Genomic DNA, 8773 nt, shown 5'->3' with positions numbered 1-8773 from the left:
TTTTTTTTTTTTTTAGACGGAGTTTTGATCTTGGTGCCCAGGCTGGAGTGCAATGGCATGATCTCGGCTCACCCGGGTTCAAGCGATTCTCCTGCCTCAGTGTTCTTATCTTTTCAATTCCTTTATTGATTTTACCACTGCACTCCAGCCTGGGCAACAGAGTGAGACTCTGTCTCAACAACAACAAAAAATATATAGCTAAATAAGGACATAACTTTGATCCCTGTAGAAACTCAATTATAATCAGGAAGTTCAATAAGAACCAAGCTGATTCTCATTATGAAAACTTTGAAAGGCGTGGAAATTGGAGTCACTATTTACCCTTAAAAACTGGCAAAGGGACTGGGGTGAAAAGAAGAGTTATTCATCAACAGGCATTGTAAGAATCCATTAAAATCAACACATCCCTCACCCAGGAACCAGAGGTTTACTTAGCCAGGATACCATCCTTCCCCAACCCTGGCAGCCATCAAGACAATGCATCTCCAGGAAATATTTTGAATTAGGCACATAAGATACAGTTGAAAGTGGGAAATGGGTGCTGTGTTGAAAAATACAGTTGAAGTGAAAGTCTCATTACCAAAGTTTAGAACCACAACCCCTTTTAAACATTTGATTCCAAGGAGGAACTGATAGAATTATAACCCTAAAACAAGAGAACAGAGCAGTTCTGCTACAAATGCTGATCCTTCCTAAAGGACATCAAAGAACAGACTCCTTCATAAAAGAGCAGATTCCCACTCTATCATGCTGCAGTGGAGCTCACCCATGCCCATACAAGTTTCCATTCATGTGTTTGTGCCTCATTCTTAAATGTGAACTCTGAGAAGCTTGAAGGAAAGCTTCTAATGGGAAAGACATGTTTTTTTGTTTGTTTTTTGTTTTTGAGATGGAGTCTTGCTCTGTTGCCCAGTCTAGAGGGCAATGGTGTAATCTCAGCTCACTGCAACCTCCGCCTCCTGGGTTCAAGAAATTCTCCTGCTTCAGCCTCCAAAGTAGCTGGGATTACAGCCACCTGCTACCACACCCGACTAATTTTTGTATTTTTAGTAGAGTCAGGGTTTCACCATGTTGGCCAGGCTAGTCTCGAACTACTGACCTCAGGTGATTCACCTGCCTCAGCCTCCCAAAGTGCTGGGATTACAGGTGTGAGCCACTGTGCCCGGCCAAGACATGTTTTAAAATGCTACAAACCAGAAAAAAAAAGGAAAACTCAAGGGAGAGAGATAATATGTGAAAAAAAAAAAAAAAAAAAAAAACACAAAAAAACCTACCAGGAGAAATATAGTTAATTTCATGGAGATATAAGCCATTGAAACCACACAATATGAATGGAATGCTATTTAAATAAATACATCTTCAGAAGCAAAAACTGAGAGCACTGAAGGGGAAAACTAAGTATATTTGGAAATTTTAACACACAACTCACAGGAACTGATAAAGTAAGCAAATAAAAATGAATAAGGATATGTAGGAAATTTTAACACCACTATCAACCAACTAGACTTAATTGTCATTTACAGACTAGTTCACAGAACAACACAAAACAAATATAGATACACATTCTTTTGCTAGTCCATATAGAACATTTAAGAAGAGCCATCTCCTGGGGCCTAAAACATATTGCAATAAATTTTAAGGAACTGAAAAAATATAAAACAAAAGACAACACAACAGATACTACAGACATTGAAGGGATATTAAAGAAATATCAGAAGCACTTTTATTCCAGTGAAGTTGACAAAGATAACTTTAGAGATATGGGTCAATATAACAGGAAATAGAAAATCTGAATGGCCCTTCATCTTTAAGAGAAATGAGAAGCTTTTTCACACAAAAAAAGCTCTGGACCAAAATGAATGCTATCAGACATTTTTGGAAAATAATATCAAGTCAGGTGAGAAGCAAGCAGGGGTGGTGTGACGGCTTCTCCCAGAGAGGCCTCAAGAGAAGGGTTAGCTATGCCATCCTTGATTAAAAAGGTGACCAGCACTGCGAAAGCCCCCAAGGTCCTTGGGCTGTATGGCCAAGGTGTGTTAGTCGACAGGATCATTTACATTTCAGGACAGCTAGTCATGGACTCTTCAACTGCACAGCTTGTGGCAGGAGAGGTAGCCAAAGAAGTTAAACAAGCTTTTACAAAGATGGGTGAAGTTCTGAAGACTGCAGGTTGTGACTTCACTGATGTGGTAAACAATTTTGCTGGCTGACATACATGACTTCAGTACCGTCAGTGTAATTTACAAACAGTACTTCAAGACTAATTCTCCAGCTAGAGCTGCTTACCAGGTTGCTACTTTGGCCAAAGGAGTCTGAATTGAAATGGAAACAGTAGCTGTCCAAGGACCTCTCACAACAGCATGACTGTAAGTGGGCTCAGTGTTGTTTCATCTGGAACCTTTAACGTCTTAATTTTTTACAACTAATGTAACATCTTAATTAACATCTTCATTTTTACAATTGATGAAAGTGTAAGGTTTGAGTAAAACGCCTGAAGTTATTATGGAGATACTATATAACAGGGACAGTTCAACATAAACTAGAGATTAGATCAAGAATCCAGTTACTGATATTATTAATGTACACCTCTATTACTGAATGTAGGAAGCAGATAATCATTACATAGTTATTCAAATAAATGTAAAGACAAATAAGCATTAAAGAAAGTAAGTTATTATTCCTGATACATAATCAAAAGCATACCTACTTCAAACTAATTTAATGATGTGAAATACGTAGTTCTCATGTCAAATATATGATTCTGCTTTTACTTGAATAAAATTAAAGTATTTAATGGCAATGGTCAAAGAGAGGAAAACAGACCAAAATTTCATATAGACAATTTTTTTTTGACAGAGTCTCGCTTTGTCACACAGGCTGGAGTGCAGTGGCATGATCTCAGCTCACTGCAACCTCCGCCTCCCGGGTTCAAGTGATTCTCCTGCCTCAGCCTCCCAAGTAGCTGGGATTACAGGCATGTGCCAGCACGCCTGGCTAATTTTTGTATTTTTAGTAGAGACAGGGTTTCACCACGTTGGCCAGGCTGGTGTTGAACTCCTGACCGCAAGTGATCCGCCTGCTTTGGCCTCCCAAAGTGCTGGGATTACAGGTGTGTGAAGGGTGGTTTGTTTAAATAAACATTTCTAGTACAGCTGCTTATCAAATGGGAGCAGTAGCGGGAGAGGTAGAGCTTTCCTTTTAACTATATAAAAATAATGTCTGTGACAATTAAATGTTTAAATATAAAAATGTAACAAAAACAAGGTAGAAGATCTAGGACAACGTTTATATGCCTCTGGCATTGGTGGCAGTGGTGTGCGTGTTGGGAGGACTTCTTAAGCAAGACAGGAAACTCAAAAAAATGAAAGGAAATAAAGAAACATTTGACTATGCAAATATTTACAATTTGACAGGCAGCAGTACATAAAGTCACAAGACAAAGAACGGGCTGCAAAAAATTTTGGAAGCACATATGTCCGATAAAGGAGTCCTACATATTATATATAAATAATTCCCATAAATTGATAATGTAAGGACAAATAACCCAGTTGAAAAATCGTCAAAGGATAAAAATAGTCATTTTACAGAAGAGGAAATCCTGATGCTCACAGACCCATGAAATAAGCTCAACTCCATAGTCATCAGGGAAATGCCAAGTTTAACAGTGGGTTAACATGTTTTTCCCTCAACACATGGCAAAGCGTTCAAAAGACTTGTCGAACCCAGTGACAGCTGGGGAATGATGGGAGGGCAAGACAGTAGGTTCTATCATGTTTTCAAAACAATGAACACTAAAATTACTGCAACTTTGTGAAAATTAATCTGGCAAACTCTGTTGAAATAAAAAAATATATATCCTTTTGTTTACCAAGTCTAGTTCTGGAAATTTATCCTTTAGAATTAAATCCTATAGAATTAAAAGCATATTTACTGAAGTAGGGAGTATATTGGCAAAGTGTGTTTATTGAAGCATCGTTTGCCAAGTGACAAGACAAAAAAATAAAAAAAATTTTTAACGAACCAATGGTTAAATTAACTTGAATATATCTATGCTGTGAAATATTATGCAACTGTTTAAAAAAATGCTTTGGGGGCCGGGCATGGTGGCTCATGCCTGTGATCTCAGCATTTTGGGAGGCCAAGGCGGGCAGATCATCTGAGGTCAGGAGTTCGAGACCAGCCTGGCCAACATGCAGAAACCCCGTCTCTACTAAAAATACAAAATTAGCTGGACATGGTGGCGCATGCCTGTAACCCCAGCTACTCAGGAGGCTGAGGCAGGAGAATCACTTGAACCCCGGAGAAGGAGGTTGCGGTGAGCCGAGATCATGCCATTGCACTCTGGACTGGGCAACAATAGCAAAACTCCATCTCAAAATAAATTAAAAAAAAAAAAAAAAGCTTTGGGGCTGCATCCATTTTCCTATTGGAATATACATTATAGAATGTTGACTGATTAAAGTACCTTACAGAAAGATGCATATAGAATTAGTCTATGTTTGTAAAAACAACTCTGTCCTGTGACTTTTTAAAAAATGTCAATGAGTTTTTTTTAAATTAGTTATATTTTAAATATCGAAAAATTTTAAATATTTAAATAATTATATTTTTTAATAATTAAAATTTGTTAGAGGTAGTATGGTGATATGTTTGAGAAAGGACAAATGGTTTGGGGGTAGATAAGAGAGAAAATGATTGTACAACATGAAACATACTCTGGCATTGTGTGAGAACAAGAGTAAACTAGAAAATTCTGTTAATAGAATTGCAAATGTGTGAAACTGAATATGTAACGGCATACCTTGGAACATTATCTTAATTGGTTATTTTTTAAAACGTCGTTCTTTGTTACCAAGCCTTATAATGCACCCATCTAAAATGATGCTATCTATAAAACTCAATTTACTACAAATTTACTAGCAGTCAACACATTTCTGCAGTCTCTCATGATATTTGCAAGCAATTACCATTTTTTACTTGAGTCCCTTTCTAAACATATACACAACTCAAATTCCCCATTATATCTTCCATTAAAAAGAAAAAAAGCCTGAAACCTTTGTTTTGTTTTGTTTTGTTTTGTTTTGTTTTGTTTTTGGAAACAGGGTCTCACACTTTCACTCAGGCTGGAGTACCGTGGTGTGATCCTGGCTCACTGCAACCTCTGCCTCCTGAGTTCAAGCTAATCTTGTGCCTCAGCCTCCCGAGTAGCTGGGATTACAGGTAGCCACCACCATGCCCGGCTCTTTTTTTTTTTTTGTATTTAAAAGAGACAGGGTTTCACCTGGCCTGCTCTTTTTTTTTTTTTCTGCTGTCTTTTGGCAACATATCTCACAATTTTAAAGAGTAACCATTAAGAGGCCAGGTGCGGTGGCTCACACCTGTAATCCCAGAACTTTGGGAGGCCAAGATGGGTGGATCACGAGGTCAGGAGATTGAGACCATCTTGGCTAACACGGTGAAACCCCGTCTCTACTAAAAATACAAAAAATTAGCCGGCCTTGTTGGCGGGAGCCTGTAGTCCCAGCTACTTGGGAGGCTGAGGCAGGAGAATGGCATGAACCCGGGAGGCGGAGCTTGCAGTGAACCAAGATTGCGCCACTGCACTCCAGCCTGGGGGACAGAGCGAGACTCCATCTCAAAAAAAAAAAAAAAAAGTAACCATTAAGAATTTGGAAAAACTTCAGTTTCAAAATATTATCCAAATCTCTGTAACAAAAATGATCAGATTGAAAATGGTAGTTAAAATTGAAATTCATATGTCAAAAGTAAGTATTATTCATCTTTAATAAATTAAAATCACACATATTGAGGATCTGTTATGTATGAATAGCTTAATCACTTTAATCAATAAGTGAGATGCTGTGTCATCTTTCTTTACTCTTCACGGAATACCTGTGAAGTGGACTTTATTATTCCTGATTAGGATCTTACGATTATGGCTCCTTACCTGCACATGGCCACATATGAACAATTAAGAAAGCTTTGTCTTTAGAAACACCACCACCCTCTAGCTAGGTTCTCTAGACACACAGGGGAAATATTCAATGGAAATTTTACTGACCCTGAGACCGAGGCACCTCACACAGACTTTGGTGGTTCACAATCTAAAGATAAAGTAAAATAATAATAATAATAATAATAATAATAGTAAAGCTTCTGGTAGTCCACAATCTAAAGTAAAATAATAATAATAAAGATAAAGCTTCTGGACATTTCCGAGTTCTCTGCGCTTTCTTTCTCCTGCTGTACCATCTTTTACCTTTATTAAAGCTCTAAATGAGCACACCCTGGGGGGGTCTTGTGAGTCCTTTCAGTTGCCCAATGCTCCCACTCCAGTGACTCCCTTGAACATTGAACTTTTAGTCAATTAACTTGTGTTGAAACTGACCATGTCCATTCTCACAACAGGTATAGGAAAATGGCTGTCATTGCAGTCAGGTACCCTCTCAGGCATCCTCATACAGTCATGTCCTTCAAAGGGTGGCTCTTTCCTCAGGCTCAAAGGGCAAGTCCAGACGAGGACCAGCTATAGAATTTGCAAGGTCCAATGCAAAATAAAAATGGGGACTCTGTGCTCAAAAGGTATTAAGAAGGTCAAGATAGTGACAGCAGCTTTAAACCAAGTGCAAGATCCGTCTAAGCACGTGGCCCACATGACTGCACAGGTCATTAGCACACGGTGCCAGTTCTGGGCCCCACTGAAGCACCACCATAAGCTGTCATTCTTTATAAAGAGACAGGAAGAGGTCGGGTGTGGTGGTTCACACCTGTAATCCCAGCACTTTGGGAGGCTGAGATGGGTGAATCACCTGAGGCCAGGAGTCTGAGACCAGCCTGACCAAGATGGTAAAACCCCATCTCCATTAAAAATACAAAAATTAGCTGGGCGTGGTGGCGCATGCCTGTGGCCCCAGCTACTTGGGAGACTGAGGCAGGAGAAAGACTTGAACCTGGTTGCAATGAGCCGAGATAGCACCATTGCAGTCCAGCCTGGGTGACAAAGCAAGACTGTCTCAAAAAAAAAAAAAAAAGAGAGACACAGGAAGAAAAATCTTAAGCTTCTAGAAAGTTTCTCACTACACACAGGCAAAGTCAGGCTCTTTTCCTTTTGAGGGTTGCACTGTCTGGAGGGCTGGGCTGCTCTCATTAGCCAGAGGGCAATAGTGTCCCACCATAGAAGGTGGCAAGCACAGACGGGAGGAGCTGTACCTCCTGAGAGATGAGACTATACATTTCCTTAGTGTTTAAACTAATGTGGAGTTTTCTATTCATTAGAAGTGAAACCATCCATTTCAACTCATACAAAGGCTTTGCAAAATAACTACGATTATTTTCCATTCTAGAGATGTGGACATGAAAATGCAGGGAGACCACCTTGCTTCTAAGTCCTAAAGCATACTTGATAAACCTAGAAGTTAGTCCCAGCTCTGCCACATGATGCCTGCCATCCCATATGAATGGTAGCCCCTGGACTTGGGCAGTGTGGCAGCCCTGCTCTAAAGACCATGGTTTCTAACTCCCCACACTTTATACCTCCCATTATGAAGGCATAGCCCAAATCCAAAACAATATGAGATGCTAAGCAATTTCTTCAGCTGCGTGGGGGCCTAGATTTTTAAAAAAGACTTTTCCCCTTGGAGGCAGAGGTTGCAGTGAGCCGAGATCGTGCCACTGCACTCCAGCCTGGGCAACAGAGCAAGACTCTGCCTCAAAAAAAAAAAAAAGATGATTTCCCCATTGATACAGAAAATCTGTTGTGTGTGTTTTTTTTTTTAGAGGGATTCTCACTCTGTTGCCCAGGGTAGAGTGCTACAGAGCAAGACTCTGTCCAAAAAGAAAAAAGAAAAGAGAGAGAGAGAGAGACTGAATTTTCTGGTCTTGCTTGTAGCTAAGTGTGATCATATGACCACATTCTAGTCAACGGGAAATGAGTAGATCTAGAGTATATACGGCACCCAAAAATGGCCTAATAGGAAGGGGCATGCAAGTCTTTGCTCGTCTCCCTATTCTACTGACTGGAATAAAGGGGTGAGGGGTCATGGCTGGAACTGGAACAGCCATCATGGACCATGAAGTGTATGTCACTTCCTGAGGATGGTGAAGCAAGGCAGAAGGAGCCTGGGGTCTTCCTCATCATGGAGCTGCCATACCCACTTGCATTCCTTACCCCAACTTAATGTACTTAAGAGGAAAATACACTGCTATTTTGTGTTTTATATTATTCACAGCCAAACCCAACATGATCTGATGAAGTATTTTCTGGGAATGAAAAGGATGGGAGTAGGTAAAGCATGAGCTAACATGGTATGAAAAATGAACAGCACAGCCGGGCGCAGTGACTCATGTCTATAATCCCAGTACTTTGGGAGAGTGAGGAGGGTGGATCACAAGGTCAGGAGTTCAAGACAAGCCTGGCCAAAGTAGTGAAACCCTGTCTCTACTAAAAATACAAAAATTAGCCAGGTGTTGTGACACGTGCCTGTAGTCCCAGCTGCTCAGGAGGCTGAGGTGGGAGAATCGCTTGAACCTGGGAGGTGGAGGTTGCAGTGAGCAGAGACCACGCCATTGCACTCCAATCTGGGTAGCAGAGTGAGACTCCATGTCAAAAAAAAAAAAAATGAACAGCATGTTTTGGATGGTTTGCAAATTCAAATAATTTAGCAGAAATAAACACTTGGAGTGAGAAGTCTATAGAAGAAAAAGAATTAATATTTCCCTCCCAACCCAACCCCTTCAAAAACTCCCAGAAATAAAGTGAGGGCCATTGCATCTC

The 8773-nt window shown here is 40.1% G+C and overlaps 1 pseudogene; it reads left to right on the top strand.

The window, feature by feature from the left end:
* The first annotated feature begins 1961 nt into the window (after window positions 1-1961).
* On the top strand, window positions 1962-2364 carry LOC105545061 (annotated as a pseudogene).
* Window positions 2365-8773: the final 6409 nt, after the last annotated feature.

Source organism: Mandrillus leucophaeus, unplaced genomic scaffold (genome assembly GCF_000951045.1).
Source record: "Mandrillus leucophaeus isolate KB7577 unplaced genomic scaffold, Mleu.le_1.0 Scaffold317, whole genome shotgun sequence".
Taxonomy (NCBI): domain Eukaryota; kingdom Metazoa; phylum Chordata; class Mammalia; order Primates; family Cercopithecidae; genus Mandrillus; species Mandrillus leucophaeus.
Note: the sequence above shows the minus strand (reverse complement) of the source record. Positions and strands in the feature narration are given on the sequence as shown.